This window comes from Lissotriton helveticus, chromosome 5_1 (assembly GCF_964261635.1).
Source record: "Lissotriton helveticus chromosome 5_1, aLisHel1.1, whole genome shotgun sequence".
Lineage (NCBI taxonomy): Eukaryota > Metazoa > Chordata > Amphibia > Caudata > Salamandridae > Lissotriton > Lissotriton helveticus.
In genome coordinates this window covers 1935656607-1935674165 of record NC_136065.1, presented here as the reverse complement: position 1 = coordinate 1935674165, position 17559 = coordinate 1935656607, and the positions used below count along the sequence as shown (strand labels likewise).

Genomic DNA, 17559 nt, shown 5'->3' with positions numbered 1-17559 from the left:
AGTTTTTGTGTAATTGTTTGTGACGGTTTTTCAGCTGCTCTGCCCTGCGTTTCACCTTTGCACCAGGCCTCAGGTGTGGTGTGGGGTGTGGCAGGTTGCAGACACCTAAGGCATATGAATACCCATGAGATTCCTGTTGTGACGTCACTTCCGGTGACCGCGTCCCCCCACTTCTTTTTTTAGGACTTGTGCCCTGATTGTCACATTTAAAAAGGATCTTTGGCAAAGAAGCGTACACTGAGGAAAGTGTGCAGGTTATGATGTGAGTGTGATGCTGTGAGCGTGACAAGACGGCTAAGGGGAATTAAAAAAAATTGAACACATTTGATAAGACACAGCGTGCCAGACCGAAGGCGCCTACACAGACATGCCAACCCTCCCGATTCAGGCGTGAGACTACCGATTTCAGGGCTAGTCTCCCGCCTCCCGATTCCTACAAGGAAAAACCCGATTCCTCAGGGGTTTCAGCTGCCAGGGCTTGGTATTGTGTAACCTGCTAATTTCCAGCCAAAAAGTCAGAGTGGCGATGCAGGGGCTAGAAGGGGTGAAAAAGCAATTAAGCCTCATTAACAAGCGCATGGTCTTTTAAAGACCTGTGGAGTACTCGGGCGGCTGTGTGTGTGCCCTGTTTGGGGGGTGGGGGGGGAAGGGGGGAAGGGGGGGGGCGAATTCACTGCCAGCAACCTGCCAGGCCAGGCAGTGTTCAACACTTGCATCACCCTTTCTCTGCCTGTCATTGCGCTCCATGCTTCTGAAAGGTAAGAAAAAGAACGTGCATTTGCGTTTCAAATGTCCTATCGTGCAGCAGCACACTTTCAAAGCCCACACATGACAGAAACCCGATTAAAGGACCCATTCTCCCGATTTAAAAAAAAATCTCCCACTTTGCTCTTCTGAAATGTTGGCATGTATGCGCCTACACACACCGCAACTCAGTGTGACGGGGCAAGGCGCCTACACACCCCAACCCTTTAATCAGAAACCTCTTTTCTGCTTTTCTTAATTTCCGGGATAACACTTTCCAAATAGGACGTGGTACTCAGCAGCGTCTAAAGCGAATAAGAAGTGCGCTTTTCTACATCCGGCCTGACCTTAAAATGGCGATGGCGTTAGAAGTGGCAGCACGCATGAGTCGCTCACGATCTCGCGACAGTAGCACCTGTTCTTTTTTCCCGCCTGAATAGCGGCCTCTGAGGCGGGGCGCGCGCAGCTGCAGACGCAGGCACGAAGACCTATGTTTTTAGTAATAGCGGAGTGGCCGCCGCTCACCGTTTGTCTGTCACCCCCGCAGGTTGGGTGTTGTGAGGCCTGGAGGCCAGTGAGGGGTGTTCCCCAGATAGTTTGTGTGAGAGTCATAACGGGGGATTTAAAAAAGTGGTCAGAGGGCGCGAAGAGCAGAAAGGCAGGAAGCTTTGAGGAGAAAAGAGACATAACGAGAAAGCATGAAGGAGAAAAGAAATTGTGGTTACCGAGGACAAACGAGAGAGTGAGGCAAGTGAAAGAAAAAGGCATACAAATACCGACGAGAACTACGAGAAGGTAAGTTAAGTGGCGAATAATAAACAGCACAGAAAAAGAGTGCAAGTTAGAGAAAGCAGAGATTGAGTCAGAAGGGGCCAAGATTAAATAATTAGCAAAGAGAACGCAAAAACTAGAGGAAAACTAGTATCTCGATTTTATTAAATGTTTACGTTTCTTCACTTTCTCTAGGATGAAAATAAAGTTCTTCCAATGCATGGTAAAGAGGTGTTAACATAACTGTATAGTGTTGCCTTCAGATTTCCGTTATTGCGTTTCTGTAGAAGTATTAAATGTTGGCAAGTATTAAAGTATTAAACTGTCAGCAAGGATTACATGCATAGATCTTCCATTTAGAACCGATTGGCTTTTCCAGTTGCTTCAGGCAATTGCAGATTATTATTTTTTTTAAAGCAAAGTGGCATCATTCCACTGATGCACTCATGTTGAGGCCCCATTTTTACTTTCACGATCCAAGATGGTTGACGCTAATTGGATAGGCACATTTAAAAAATACTTTTGTTGCTCAAAAGTGGCAGTGTACAATTACTGCATGTATTTGGTGCAGTAATAACAGGAGCAGGTGGAGAGGGAGCGGAAGGGCAAAATTAACAAGTGAAGGGCGGGGTAGAAGCACAAGAGGGAGGGAAGACCAAAGAAGCATACAGGCAAGGGAAAGCAGTGTGGGGCAAGGAGATTGAGAAACAGCGCAGCAGGAGAAAGAGAATCGCATAAGTGAGACGGCTGAAAAACACTTGCAACTTTGTGGAGGGCTTAAGCAAAAAGAAACAAGTCGTTACCTGAAAGTGAGCAGTGGGAGGACATAAGTAAAAGGGCTATACTGCAATGGTGAGATAAACACAAGATGGACAAGACAAGCTATCAAATAAGAAGCCAGCAAATGAGAGTGACAATAAAGGGAACCAACAGATGAGCTTTAAACCCTCTGTAAATTCTTGGTAATCTGACAATAGATCTTTTGCAACCAGAGAGCATTTTTGACTTGCCCTACAATGGAGAGATGTTAGTTATTTAGTATAGCCCTTGAGGAATTTTCTATATGTGAGTAAACTTTCAGAGTTTAAGGCCACTTGATAGCATTAAAGTGTAGTGCAACATGTGATTCATATTGGTTATGCAATTCTTTGTGAGGTTTACCAGTTTGTGAAAGCTCATGTGTGGTACAACGAAACCTCCTCACAAGTCTAAGCACTAGGCGGCAACTTGTAGTTAGAGCACAGGACTTTCTGAAACAGTTATTCAGCAAGTGAGATGCTTCTGCCTGTTCAACACCCACAAATAATAAGATTGTGCTGGTGTTTTTATGACAGAGCTTTTAGGTCACATGTGTACAGGTGCCAATAGGAATACATTTAATGCTTTGGAACTGGTCTCCATACCTCTTAAACCCTGAACTTGCCATCTAGGGTGAGGTCTCATGCCAATGAAGACACTGCCATTTCAGACAATACATTATTGGTATGGTTGTGTCGGATGCGTTTAAAGCATTATTATTGATTCCAAAGTAAGTAGTTTCACAATGACTTACAAAACATGATTCAATGTAAAACTAAGAAAGAGAGAAAACATGTAGTTCCAAACCTCTCGGTTAATGTGTTACGAATATATATTGCGATCAAACAATATAGATCTACAATGTTATTCAATATGGTGGTCCATAAGTGATAAATGAAAAAAGTGCTGTGTAGCACATAAAAAAGGTGAGTATGCAGTCATTGCACAATGTTTAACTAACAAGTTTTGTAGTGTAGTTCCTATATTCCCAATAGGCTCTGCGCATTGGAATAATATAAACAGCAGTTTAGACGTAGGACTGAGGTCATCTAGGTCTCTACTGACTATATTAGACTTAATTAGGTTTGCCAGCTAGCTCAGAGGTCACTAGAAACGTTCTCGAGTAAACAAGGATGAGTTAACTTCCCTGAATAGACAAGAAGGGATTAGCTCCTGACAACCGCATAAACATGACAACTTTGCTCCCTCAGAATAAAGAGTATATGTCTAGAGTCGTGTGAAAACAATAGACAACTATTTCACTCAGTCAACCGTGCATGCTTAATTTCACCAGGAGTGCAGAGAAATAGAGAGACAGGCGTTTTCAATAAAAGTTGTTATTTATTGAGCAGTCTTCTTTCTCATGAAGAGAAATGAATTGCCACAATTGCAATACTTATCATGAAGTAAAGTGTGTACAGTAAAAGTAGTATTATGAAATAATACTGTAGAAGCATTGATATGGTTTCTTAGCCATATGATACTTTAAAACGGATAAAATATATACATACATAAAAACATTGACTAACGTACTCAACTGGTGCTTCTAATATACGCCTACCCCGGTGTACCTGACCTAAGCCTAATACGTGCGAAGGAGTAAGTGAGCTGCAGTTTAAGTTAAGTTAGTTTTGCCAAGAATCTGAATCAAGAAATCTCTTAAGGATTTAGTCAGCTCCGTACCTTGGTAATAGAATGAAGGAGGTCTTTTATCTCGTGTCTCAGGACTCGATCTCCCAGCAACCCGCAATTGTGACTGGAAACACCGGAGCTGGATTTCTCGGCAAGGGAAAAGACAGCGTCTCTCTCAGTGCGTCAGTGGGAGGGTCGGCTTCCTTCGGCTCTCGCATCAGCTGGGCTTCGGGCAAGTAGATAGCCGCTCTGCTCTAAACCACGTGTGTTTGCTTAAGGCACTGTTGGTATATTTATACCTGAAAGGTGCCGTGTTTGACGTAAGGTTGGACATAAGACGTCACTAAGAACTAACAGTTCTTTCTGGACTCCAGGAGTTCTTGTGCAAAACAAAACAAAAGCAGGGGGAATTCCCGGGCTGCTGGAGGCTTGGTTTGTTTAAAGAACACGTTGTACTTTCTAGGAGTCTATGGGAGTAGCCTTGCCGTATTTGGACTGCATAGGCTATGCCTAAATATGACATGAATCTTATGCCTTTATAAGGATATGTTTTGTTATAACCACATAAGGGCATGAATCGGGGATATCTAATTAGGGTCCTAGATAGATTCACAACTGTTTGATAGGTCTGGCCATATAATATAAAGTCAAGCCTCTCATAGATGGGATGGATCAGTTTGTCGGACATAACCATACTGGTAATGTAATGCATGATACCCAGGAACACAGGATCAACCCACTGAGGTTTAACATCCATTTCAACCAAGCCATTTATGGGGAAGGATGCCCACACATAAGTCAGATCTCTCACCTTTGGAAAACAAAATCTACCTTTATAGTTGTAAGTTGCTTATGCCATGATGACACCTCCTCTGCCCCTTCTATCCCCCTCTTTAAAGCTTTCCGGTATTCTACAACATAGTATAACAAAACATATTGTACATGCTAGTAGTACTATAAAGCCTTCGTGTTGCTGCTAGTTTGCCGTGATAACTGCCGCTTATTGTAATTTCAAAAGCGTGAGAAGGCTAAGAGCTTATCCTGGCATTGGATGGTAATCGGATATTCTTAGAGTTCTGGATAAAGTTCTAAATCTTGAAGAGCTTGCACCTGCAATTTCCTCCGCCAACCTACGTCTACAGCTGGTACATCCATGCTGAGAGTTAACCAGAAGTGGTGATGCAACAGGGGAACACTGTGCTCATTGTGCAGCAAGGCAGTGTTGTGCAGGACAACACGTGGGGGTGATTAAAGTGCCATATCTTACGACATATGTCTCTCTCCTCCCCTCTCTCTAGCGTTTGGCGCTGTTATCAGCTGCCGAGCGCCACACACGCGCCCTAGCGCCATAGTGCATGAGTCTAGCATAGGTTTTGTACAGAAAGGTTGCCCTTGTACAAAATACCATGCCTAGTCAAGTTTTAAAGCTTTTCCCACTTTGCATGTGTGCTACCCAATGCAGCACGCATGCAAAGTCAGAAAAGGAAGGAGGACTAAAACATTTCTCCTGTTAGCGCCTCCTTTGAAGTGGCGTTAACTTATGGCTGTAATCTATGTCTACAAATGTTTGTAGATAGGGTTTTGCGTCAAAAGACATGGGTGGTTGCATGGGAACACCCATGCACCACCCATATAACACCCCCCTTGGCGGTAAGTAACGTAAATCAGTGCTTTGCCCTAATTTTAGGGTACTTTCCATCATAAAACATGTTTTGTGCTGGAAAGTAAATTCCCCCAAAACATTTTGGGCTGGTTAGCGTCACTTTTGTGACGCTACTCTGCGCAAAATGTTTGAAAATCTACCCCTTAGTGTCCATTCAGACATCCTTGGTGATGGTTATCCGGAGGGGTGCGCCATTACCTACCAGAAGCATCAGGCTGGACTGCCGAGTTCTACATCAGATGAAACAGGCCAAACCGGGGGTTGCTCTTGGGGTACTTAGTTGACGTATATGTTAGAACAGATAGGCATGGTCAAGCCTTATGGCTTGCCCTTTCTCAGATGGTGGGTGGTTCAGAGAATTCTGCCTTATAGTCCTAGTCCAAGATTAAGTCTAGCCTTTCCTGTGATATCAGTTCCTGTTTTTATCATACGTAAAGGAGGTATTAAGGAGTGACGGATATGTCAACACATTTGTTCTCTTATTTTTCATTATAGTCATCACCCACTTGCTACTATTTTGTCCTTGATTTTGATTCCTTGCAGCTTGAATTCCTTTTGGATGTTCTACGGAATGTCTTTGGCTCTTTCTTCTTCCCTGATGTCAGTGAGAGCTTTGTGCCCTGCTTATATACTTCTGCATAACTGTCCTCTTTAAGACCCACAAGATTGTCAAGGTGTTTTTTCCTCCTAGCGGGGCCATTTTAAGGAGACATTGACGCCTTTCTCATGTACTGTTAAGTGCAGGTTGAATATTTGCCTCTCATTTGGGCAGTCAAGAAGAGAACGTAACAGAACTTTGCGATGCCAGTCCTTGACAGATTGCAATGCTGTTGATGTCTTAGTCTTGCTCATGCTATGGATACTTCACAGGCCAGAGCAAAAGATTTATAACTATTGCTTCATTGGCAATTCAGCATTAACCCGTTGGACACTCATGACGAGCTCAGCTCGTCATGAGCCACGGTGCTCGTGTGCTAATGACGAGCTGAGCTCGTCATAACGGTGCGAACGCTCGCACGCGGGGCTAATTCCCCTGCTGTGCTGAACGTTCTATGAAAATGGGTCTGGCCATGACGAACTCAGCTCTTCATGAGCACACGGCCACCGTGGCTCGTCACGAGCACCGGGGCTCTGTGCGCGCCCCCCGCCTCCCAGCACAGAGGGGGAATTAGCCCAGCGGCCAATGGGTTAAGGAAGGCCTTGGTAATAATGTCTACATATATTCTAGTGGTTCCTTCAAGTGCCTCATGTTTTTCTGGGACTCTGAAGTTAAGAGAATATTGGGATTTTCTTACAGTAAATTTAGCTTTTTTCACTTCTTAGTTCAATCGATTGCCTTACTGGTCCTGCTGTTTTTATTTTACTGGGCCACTGCTTTAGTAACGGCTTCCAATGCATATTTAGAAACATACGACATGTAACTCAGTGTACTTAAATAGCAGCTGACATTACTTGGAATGAAATACTTCAAATTACTTTTTTCAAAGAGGGTTGAAATAAGAATATAAAGACGAGTTGATTTATTCGCAGCATCCTACTTCATTCATGAATTCATTCATTTAGTGCTGTATGTTGAACTTAGGTTACAGGAAAGAAAAAAAGCCAAAAGGAAGTTATTCTATATTTACTTGATTATTGAGATGCCCAAGTGGACCTATTGCTTGAAGAAAAACTTGTGGAAGAAAGGGCAGCTAGAAACTCTTTGTCAGAGAATGAAAAAGATAGCAGGTGAAATGCTGGGTTGTGTTTATAATATGATTCTCGACGTATGATTATGACTTGTACTGACCAGCCCTTAGTAAGAATCCAATAATCATCCGAGAAACAGAAGACAATACTAGTGTGTTTGTTTCTTTAAATTGGATATTTTAAAAATAATAATGAAAATCATTTGTTTTTTTTCTGCCTACTACCTTGAGAACAGGAGAATGGAAGGTTATTAATGCAGATCCAATGTTGGGTAGTGGGGCGTGTAAATGTTTATTGATCAGGATTGGGCTACTAAGAATAATGGGACAGATTTACTAACATTTCATTTGCTAAAAGCAGTTGCAAAATCCAAAGTGACATTTTGCTAATAAAATCAGATTGTTCAAACCAATGTATGTACTAATAAGGATTCAGACTTGGTAACAGTTCGACTTGACTCATTAATATACATGAGGTAAGTTGCAAATTGCAGTTAATTCCAATGGGAGACCAGCACAGGGATGGTGGTCTGTTAGGGGCAGCAGATCACCATGTCTGTAATTACCTTTAAATAAAGTAAAGTTTATTTTTTTATGTAGCCCATTTTTCTGAAAGGAAATATGTTTTTATTTATTTATTTGCAGATTTATATAGCGCAAATTCGACCCAAAGGCAATGGAGCTCTTATCATGAGCATCAGTTATGTTACACAAGGACACCTTCAATATTTGGTAGGCGCTTGGAGATTAAGTGATTTGCCCAGAGTCACAGGAGGCTGAGCAGACGCTGAGGCTCGAACCCGGTTTCCCAGTTCCAAAGTCGGCTGCTCTAGCCGTAAGGCTACATCCTCTCCGTCTTGCATTTTAAGGAAACATGGCTGCGTTTAAAAAATAGTTTCAATTATTGATGAAGTTGTTTACTGCTTATTCTCAAACAAACCTTTTCCAACATTTGCAAAGGGACCACTACCCCGTAGCGAATTTCTGACCACATCCTTCGAAGACAGTAACTTTTCCGTGGTTTACAACCAGAATTGTAGTCTCACCCCAGTGATACATTGTATACTGACTTGCTAATTAAAGAGAGGTCTTAAACACACACCTTCCAAACTGCAGTTTGGTGTCACTATTGCTGTCCCCCCCAGGACTGGCAAACTACAAAGATGGGCGACGCCCGGGGGCGCGCATGTGCGGGGCCCGGTCAGTGAAGTCAAAACACAGCCACCCTCGAGCAGTGATGCTTCGTGTTCCTGCTTCGGGTTTGTGTTGCTCGTCCGGGTTACTAACCTGACACTTCCGGGGCGTTGAGCTCCTTTTCCGCGTTCTGCGTTTCTCTTGCTCGGGTCGTCTCATCTCGGCATTCCACGTCTTATACGACCGTGTCCTGCTGCTTCCTACAAGGAAAACAAAACAAAACAAAGCTGCATTACCCATTTAGACGGTAACAGCGCTTGCGCGCTGACATTTAATTTGAATACTTTCTGTCTCCACAATACTTATCTGATCCTGTGTTCTTGGCCCTGTGGGGATCCGTTCCTGTATTTGATGTACCTGTTTTTGGGAATAGAAAAAGGACAATTATGTACTTGGACTAAGGTGTTATTTTGGTTGAGCAGTTTATGACAGTGATTTTGGGGAATATTCTTCACACACTAGGCCTGGTTTATAGCTGGGTTCAATTGGCATCTGCATAGGTCATTTGTTATTGATTAACTCCTTTTTGAGTAGCCCTTAACTTAGCAGCTCCTCATTTTCTCCCCAGCACTAGACACAAGCCTTACACTCCAGCTACTTATATTATTTGGAAGAAGGGAATTTTCAAGGTATGGAGTAGTATTGTAGAGAGAATAAAGAGGTAGAAGGTGAACCATTCCACATGCTTACCTGTTCCCTGTACTTCTCTCTTGCCTACAGCCTTTTGCTTTGTCCTGACGGGTCCCGTTGCCACCTGGCTTTCGATTTGGGATTTCTTTCCCCTTTCCTTGTTTTGTTTTCCTTCTTCCACCGGTTACCATTGTCACTTTGACTTTGTTGGGTGCATTAGGTAGCTCAGAGAAGTTGTGGACCTTGCTTCATGTTCATGAGGTTCAAACTGTTGATTGTTCACCATTAACTTCAGGTCCAATATGGGAGGCCTCTTTGCCGCTATAGGTCTATTTTGGAGATTAAGCGGAAATGCTTTCATTTGAGATTATTGGCTGACCCAGTTAAACGATAACATTTTGAATTCCTTGGTTAAAGAGTCATAATGTCAAGTGGCCTTCTAGAGCAATATATTTTCATCACTCTTGTTATGATCGTTGTTATGCTTCAGGAAGTTATTGGTCGCTTTATAAGTTGAGGGATTTCCATCAAATAGAATTGTGGCAAATCTTTCTTTTGTGCCACTTCAGTACACTACTTTTTCTTTTACAAGTCCAAGGTTTGATCACTTTCTCTCCTTGTTGAGAATATTTGTTCCTTATCTTAGAAAGAGGAGCTACTGAAGACCTATGTGCAGGAGAATTTGTACAATGGTTTAATGGATTAATTATAGCATCTTCCTCATCCCCTGGGAAGTAGTGTCTTATCCACTAAGGCTGAGGAGCGTTGCCCCACTGCTCTTTGAGTAGTGTAAAAACGAAAAATAAAGTGATAATAGCACAATTTTATTATCCTTTTATTTTTCCACACTGGCTCTGTTCGGTTGCATTTTAAGTGTGGTACAGGGCTGGGCTTTCGTCACAGCCAGCGTGGGGAGGAGTGGTGGGCACTTTCTTGGGCCGTCCAAACAGTCATGCACATTTAGCATTTCTCCACCTAGCTGTAGTGCACATCCTGGGTGGAGAACATGCACTCCTTGTCTGAGCGCCAAACTAGGGCACTCCGATCAATCAATTTGTTTCCCTTTATAATCCCCCTACGAACCCCTTGCTCCTCCAGTACTATTCATTAGTAACCACCACTGCACCTAAGGCACCTTTTTTTGTCTCAACGATAGATCATGGACTTCAATTTTGCATTGATTACAGAGGCTTTTATAGTGGTACAATAGTGGATTGATATTCTTTACTTTTCTAGTGAATATTTTGGAGATAGTTCAAGGTGCACAAATAATTGCACTAAACTCGATGTGCGAAATCCATATAATTTTCTATGTATAACCAGCATTTCGAGTAGGCATAATCGTGGATGGAGGAGTCTCCACCTTTTTGACATCTCAAGCTGACAGCGCCTCTCCTGAGCAAAGACAGCTGACTAATTTGACCTTACCTCTGCGGCAGTCTCAGTCCAGTGAAGCTGTCCTAAGCCGATCCTTCCAAAAAGTGGCTTGGTTTGTTCTGTGAGGGCTTTGTTACTTCCTCCTTGCACTGCAGCAGGCACAACGTAGAGCTAGGTGTTTTTTCACAGACTTTTGCCTTGTCTAAAGGAAGCGTTGTGATGCATCAGCAGACCTAATACCAGCTCTTCACTGTTGTCCTCTGGACAGGTGCATAGGGCCTCCTCAGTTGCAGAGTGGAAATGTTGACAAAAGCCCAAGCTGGAGATCCCTATATTTATTGTACCTTGATGGCCGCTGTGATGCCACTTTGTGTGCCTCCTCAACAGCAGAGTCCAGCTCTGATGATGTCCTGTGTTAAAAGATGAGTATCACCAATGGGCTCTCAGGAATGTCCAGCTCACTCGGTGAACAATATACATGACTATTTGCAAAAATAGAGTGGCAGAGCACTACAGCTTTATAGAACAAAGCTGCGGAATACTGTCCCAACAACTTCAATCAATCAATCAATCATAGCACTTGTATAGCGCACTACTCACCCGGGAGGGTCTCAAGGCGCTTGGGGGGAGGGGGGTGCTACTGCTCGAACAGCCAGGTCTTGAGTTGTCTCCTGAAGGCGAGGTGGTCCTGGGTCAGCCGAAGGTGGATGGGGAGGGAGTTCCATGTCTTGGCAGCCAGGTAGGAGAAGGATCTTCCTCCGGCGGTGGCTCTTCGGATGCGTGGTACGGCGGCGAGGGCGAGGCTGGTGGACCGTAGTTGGCGGGTGGGCGTGTCGAAGGTCAGGCGGTCGTTGAGGTACTTGGGGCCCAGGTCGTGGAGAGATTTGTGTGCGTGGGTGAGGAGGCGGAACGTGATCCTCTTGTTGACGGGGAGCCAGTGCAGGTCTTTCAGGTGGCCGGAGATGTGGCTGCGACGGGGGATGTCCAGGATGAGTCGGGCGTAGGCGTTCTGGATGCGTTGGAGTCTTTTCTGTAGCTTGGCTGTGGTTCCGGCGTAGAGGGTGTTTCCGTAGTCCAGTCGACTGGTGACGAGGGCCTGGGTGACCGTCTTCCTGGTTTCAGTCGGGATCCAAAGGAAGATCTTTCGGAGCATACGCAGGGTGTTGAAGCACGATGAGGAGACGGCGTTGACTTGTCTGGTCATCGAGAGGGAAGAGTCCAGGATGAAGCCCAGGTTGCGTGCATGGTCGGTTGGCTTGGGTGCGGTGCCCAGGGCGGGGGGCCACCAGGAGTCGTCCCAGGCGGAGGGCGAAGGTCCCAGGATGAGGACTTCTGTCTTGTCTGAGTTCAGTTTCAGGCGGCTGTTCTTCATCCACTCGGCGACGTCTTTCATCCCTTCGTGTAGGCAGGTTCTGGCGGTGTCGGGGTCCCTGGTGAGGGAGAGGATCAGCTGGGTGTTGTCGGCATAGGAGATGATGTTGAGGTTGTGTTGGCGTGCGATGGCTGCAAGAGGTCTCATGTAGACGTTGAAGAGGGTGGGGCTAAGTGAAGATCCTTGCGGAACGTCGCAGATGACTTCGGTGGCCTCGGATCGAAACGGGGGGAGGCGGACTCTCTGTGTTCTTCCGGCGAGGAACGAGGTGATCCACTTCAGTGCCTTCTCTTGGATGCCGATGTTGCTGAGGCGTTGGACTAGGGTGCGGTGGCAGACCGTGTCGAACGCTGCAGAGAGGTCCAGGAGGATGAGGGCAGCAGTTTCCCCGTTGTGGAGCAGGGCTCGGATGTCGTCGGTGGCTGCGATGTGGGCGGTCTCGGTGCTGTGGTTGGCTCTGAAACCGGACTGCGAGGGGTCGAGGGATCCGTTCGTCTCGAGGAAGGCGGCCAGCTGTTTGTTGACGATCTTCTTGATGACTTTCGCAGGAAAAGGGATGAGCGAGATGGGGCGGAAGTTTTTGAGGTCGGTGGGGTCCGCTGTCGGTTTCTTTAGTAGGGCGCTGAGCTCGGCGTGCTTCCAGCTCTCCGGGAAGGTGGCGGTGTTGAAGGAGGTGTTGATGATGTTCCGGAGTTGTGGTGCGATGGTGGAGTCGGCTTTGTTGAAGACGTGGTGTGGGCAGGGGTCGGTTGGTGATCCGGAGTGGATGGTGTTCATCGTGCGGGCTGTGTCCTCGGTGGTCACCGTGGTCCAGGTGCAGAGGGTGGTGGTGGGGGGCGTTGGTTTGACGGTGGGGTGCGTGGGTGGTGCGCTGAAGCTGTTATGGATGTCGGCGATCTTGCGGTGGAAGAACGAGGCGAGGGAGTCGCAGAGGTCTTGTGATGGAGTGATGTCGTTGTTGCTTATGATTGGTAAGTCATTAGGGAATCACGTTGTTGGAAATTATGCATTTTGTTGTATAGGAAAACATGAGTAAATTACGATTTCTGAAACTTGAGCAATTTATTAAAAGGTAATCTACGGAAAATTAATTGTAACAATGTGAATTCATTTTTATAAAATGGGAGAAATTAACTGGTTAGAAATAAGAGGTAAGCATTTCACACCTTAGTAAATAGTGTAACTCTCTAACTCCCCTTTTTATGTACTACTAGGATATTGCTCACAGAATGGGGGCAACTGCAGCATTTGTTTTAAAAGGTGGCTTCAGATGTCCTGTCTTTAACTCTCCATCCACATCAAGAGCCACGTGTGTGTACACAGGGCAGGGTTTGTGATGCATCGTATGGAGGAATGGGAAGCGCATTAGGAGTGCAGTAATAACTACGGTCAGATCTGCTATTATTTTAAACCAATGTATGCAAATTATAAGGTCCTGTTAACACATCTTTTGTGAAATACAAAAGACCACGCGTTGGTTTATGAGTGTTTGTATAAACCCTCTGAGTATAACGGAAGCTCATTATTATTGCTTCCTTAAAATGTAGACATTAATTAGGCCATGGAAATATCCCTATTTAGTACTCTGCTCTTTGATAAAAATGAACTGTAGTTGTTGGTTGAGCTTATAGAGGCCTAAGTGATGAACACTCTAGTATTTAGGCTTTAAAGTGTGGGCCTGGAATTCAAAGTCATACTATGTATGGGCTTATGAATTGCAAGTTTTGAATAGTCACTCAGACCGTGAATGTCTTGACAAGCTTGTATTTCGAGTAGGGAAAAAGAGCAGAATAGATTGTATTGTCCTTAATGTTGAAAGATGGCTTCAAGGTTAAAGACCTGAAAATTATGACGCAAATAAATTGATCCATATCCTTACATAGTAAGATTTAAGTTTGTGTTTTAGGCAATATAAATCTTGACTGTGTATATTATTGATTTATTTATAATATTAACATGTTCTGAAATGGGATTCTGTGAAAATGAGGGTGTTTCCTCATAGTCTTATTAAAATAAGCATCAATAATTTTGAAATTGTCTTTTTATTCAAACAGCCTGCATGAAAATAGCCCGCTCATGAAAAAAGGAAATATTAATGAACAGCTTGTTGCTACCCGTGATTAACCTGAACTGTCTTACTGGTTTGACTTAGAATGTAGATACAGCAACCCTTAAAGAATGTAATCAGAGGGGAGAGGAAGAGTTTTATAAAAGCTGTAGGTGAATATCAAAAGAAATGGACAAGCTCCATCAAACGTAGGGCAGTATCACTGATGAAGTGGATCCTAAAGACGTACTGAGGTTTTAGACATTGGTGCTATTGGGGACAAGAGCGGTAGTAACATTTTTGACATTATAATATCATGTAAATGTAATGTAAAATGTGTTGGACTTGTAAAGCGCACAGCTGCCCGTAAACGTCCTGGCGCTTGCTTAGGGAACCCGTCCTGGTATTCCCCTGTGAGAAACCCCGGCAGGGTGTCCATAAGGTGAAAGCCAGGCATCCCGCCGCGAGGGGCCGTAGTGGAGATTAAGCAAGCTATTGCCCAGAGTCGCAGAGTGTGACCCCATGAGTTGAGTGGGCACCAGAGCGAGAATTGTCGAGTCCGTGGAATTTTGAGCTCGAGACCCGCCGAGGCAGGGAATCGAACCCTGGTCCACGGTCGATCTCAGCTTCCGGGTCTGCCGCCTCTAACCACTGAGCCACGCTACCCATGCAGGAGACATGGGTATCCAATATCAAAACAATTAAGACATTCATTAATTATCTGGGCGAGTTTGGCTTTTTTTTTTTTAGAGAAAACTCGGGTCATTAGATGATCTATTAGGCCAAACTGAAATAAGTTTGGCACTGAAAAGCTATTATTCAAATATTACACCGAGACCCTCAAATGACTGCTCAGTAGATGGCTTGGTAATTGATTGCCCAGTGGAATATAGATAGGGCTAGGAGAGAATATTTCCTCATCAGGAAGGATTTCGGTGAAGCATAGGGTCTATATAACAGTCTTGTCATCTGCATCACATGATTACAAACTATAATTTTTTAAGGATACCCATTATTAATGCTATTTGTAGTTCGCAGCCAGGTCTTTGATTTTGTAACTCTTTGAAGAATGGATGGGTATTGCTATGATTAGTATCTTATTGTACAAGAAAAAATTATCTGGGCTACACTTGGTCTAATTAATATGTAGGACCATAAATCTCATATGATAGGAACAGACTCACTGAACCATAATTATCATTAAACATCCATTTAATTTGTACAAAGAATTTCAAGAAACCACAAACAATTCTTTTGTTCTGTATGAATAAACATATTATTGGCAATCACATCACAAAACATAGACCACAGGTTATAAAAGCGATTATTTGTTTTTACAATACCTAATACAGCAGGTAACGCTGTAAGTCCCCTAAAGATGATTGCTATTGGGAAGACTAGATTGTAAGACAGTGAAGTAATGACACAAAAATTTATAAAGACAATACTTCTACTAAACAATGACAAAAAAGCAAATGTACAGAATTAAACAATACAATGTGGTGGCTTTTGTTTGAATCCATTCAATGATGGATCGTCAATGTGTCTATGCGCGTTTCGGCAAACATAGTGCCTTCATCAGGAAAGCCACATAGAAAAAAATATCTTATCGATACGATATGTAGGCTTAATAGCTAATCCAGCAATGGGCACAGTAAGTGAAAGAATAAGGAGGATAAAGAAGGGTCTTTCCAATATGTGACCTGGGTTAAAGATACGTTTTTTTATAACTTTTTTTATTCAGTATTGGCAAAGAGATCCAACATTATGCAAACGCAGATGGTCATCATAGAAAGCCCTGGGGCAGGTTCTAATTGTTGGCTTTCTACGTTCAGACTTGTTCAGCCCATAGCAGTGAGGTATAGCTTGATTCAGTGGTACACTGAGGAAGAGGCCCACATTTGGGCATACCCTTGGCCACCTAGTTTGCGCAAGGCACATACTCAAAGAAAGTTGTCCCAGTGATAATGAAAACATTGTATAACAACCAGTGAAAAAGGAAATACTTAATGTACTGGATGACACTGCAAATACAGAATCTATTGCTGCCCGGTGTATCTCGTTTATCTGTTTTGATTTTCAAAATAAAGAATAGAATATTTTTAAAAATTTTTTTTTTTAAAGTTGAAACAGATGCCTCTAATGCTACAGAACTATGATTGTACACCGTGCCAGTGACGTAAAAAAAAGCTGCACATATGTTTCTCAGGAAACTGGTTTGACTGGTAGCACTCATCTTGTGCCACTGACATTTGAATTCCACCAGTTGACGCGTCTCTAAAACATGCCCATCTATCACTCACTTTAATCTTCTTTTTATTAGATACTTAAGAGTGACAGCTAATACAACATACATGATAGCAATTCACACGTTATTATTAATCAACCAAATAGGAAATAATAAGATCCTGTGTGCATAGAAAAAAAAAATGTTGCAGCATAACATAACAGTCTAGTTACTTGGTATACTAACAGTTCAACGATATTGGTAGCTTATGGACCTTGCTTTCCTGGTAGCTACCAATTAACGAGTAAGGACTGCATGAACATGGAATTGATGTGATGAGTGTGTGCATTGTGTCAATTAAATTATAGACTATCGATGGTGTAGAAGTAAATTGATCTGATGATGTCCCTAATGCTTGAACGATTTCCTTCTAGAAAATCTGTGCATTGTCATACTTTCAACAAATGTATTACATGACCCCCTATCAGCCCACACCCTCTCCAGCACATGGTTGTAGAGTTGAAGTATCTACTTAAATGAGAGTGGCAGAAACAAGTATGAACATATGAAAAGTGCAACATCAAGAATAACTTCCGAAACACAACTCCACAGTGCAGGTGTCTTATTTATGTTTAGGTCTATGTGAGTGTTGGCATAGGTGTCTCTTTGGAAGTAGTGTACGTATCTGTGGTTTGCGGAGATAGCAAGTGAGAAATCAAGTGTCAAATCCAACTTCCTGGACTATCTACAGTCATTCAAGGTTAGTGACACCAAGTCGACTAACATGCAGGACACCTGTTTAAATAGGACTATAGTTGATGTTTGCGTGGTAAAATTCTACCTCCATGGTGTCACTGTGACAGAAGAGTTTAAGCACATTTAGCCTACGTCAAGTTAAAGATGGGTCTTGAGATCAGAGAAGTTCAAGTTGGGCAGAAGAATCTCAGCATTGATTGACTACTGGGACACAAACATACGGGTTGGTGTTCAGAGGAGGCTGTGCTCATGAAAAAACGTCACCACTATAGGAGACTCTAGGGAAGAAGAGATGCTTCAGAGAATGTGTTCACCCAAAAAATACAGAGAAATCTGTAACTGGTTTAAGTAAGTCATATGAACTCGGATAGTAGCCTTCTGATCTCCCTACTTTTTCAGAGGGTGAGTTGTAGTTGCTAGCAACAAAGCAAGTATTAGTCCTGGTGAGCTTGCCAGAGTTTCAGGTGTTGGTTGAGACTGGAGGTCCAAGTTCAGATAAGTTTATGAAAGTGTGAATGTCCTACTCTGGAAGGGCTGCCCCTAAATGCACTAGCACAAACCTGAGCAATGGAAAATTATCACTAACAACAGCAAACCACCTGACTCGAAATCTTGAACCAAGTAGAAGACGGTAGTCTCCTAGGTGCACAATTGTATACT

The 17559-nt window shown here is 43.5% G+C and overlaps 1 long non-coding RNA gene across 44 annotated transcripts in view; it reads left to right on the top strand.

Annotated features, from left to right (window-relative positions):
- Positions 1 to 1114: 1114 nt before the first annotated feature.
- The window catches only part of LOC144756055 (uncharacterized), a 1542626-nt gene continuing 1526181 nt past the window's right edge, over positions 1115 to 17559 (top strand). For 20 of the 44 annotated variants that reach the window (XR_013595047.1, XR_013595045.1, XR_013595040.1 and 17 more), the window contains exon 1: positions 1115 to 1539. This is a non-coding gene — a long non-coding RNA (uncharacterized LOC144756055). The remainder of the gene's footprint in view (positions 1540 to 17559) is intronic. The other 24 variants (XR_013595051.1, XR_013595043.1, XR_013595042.1 and 21 more) reach the window with 8 other exon arrangements.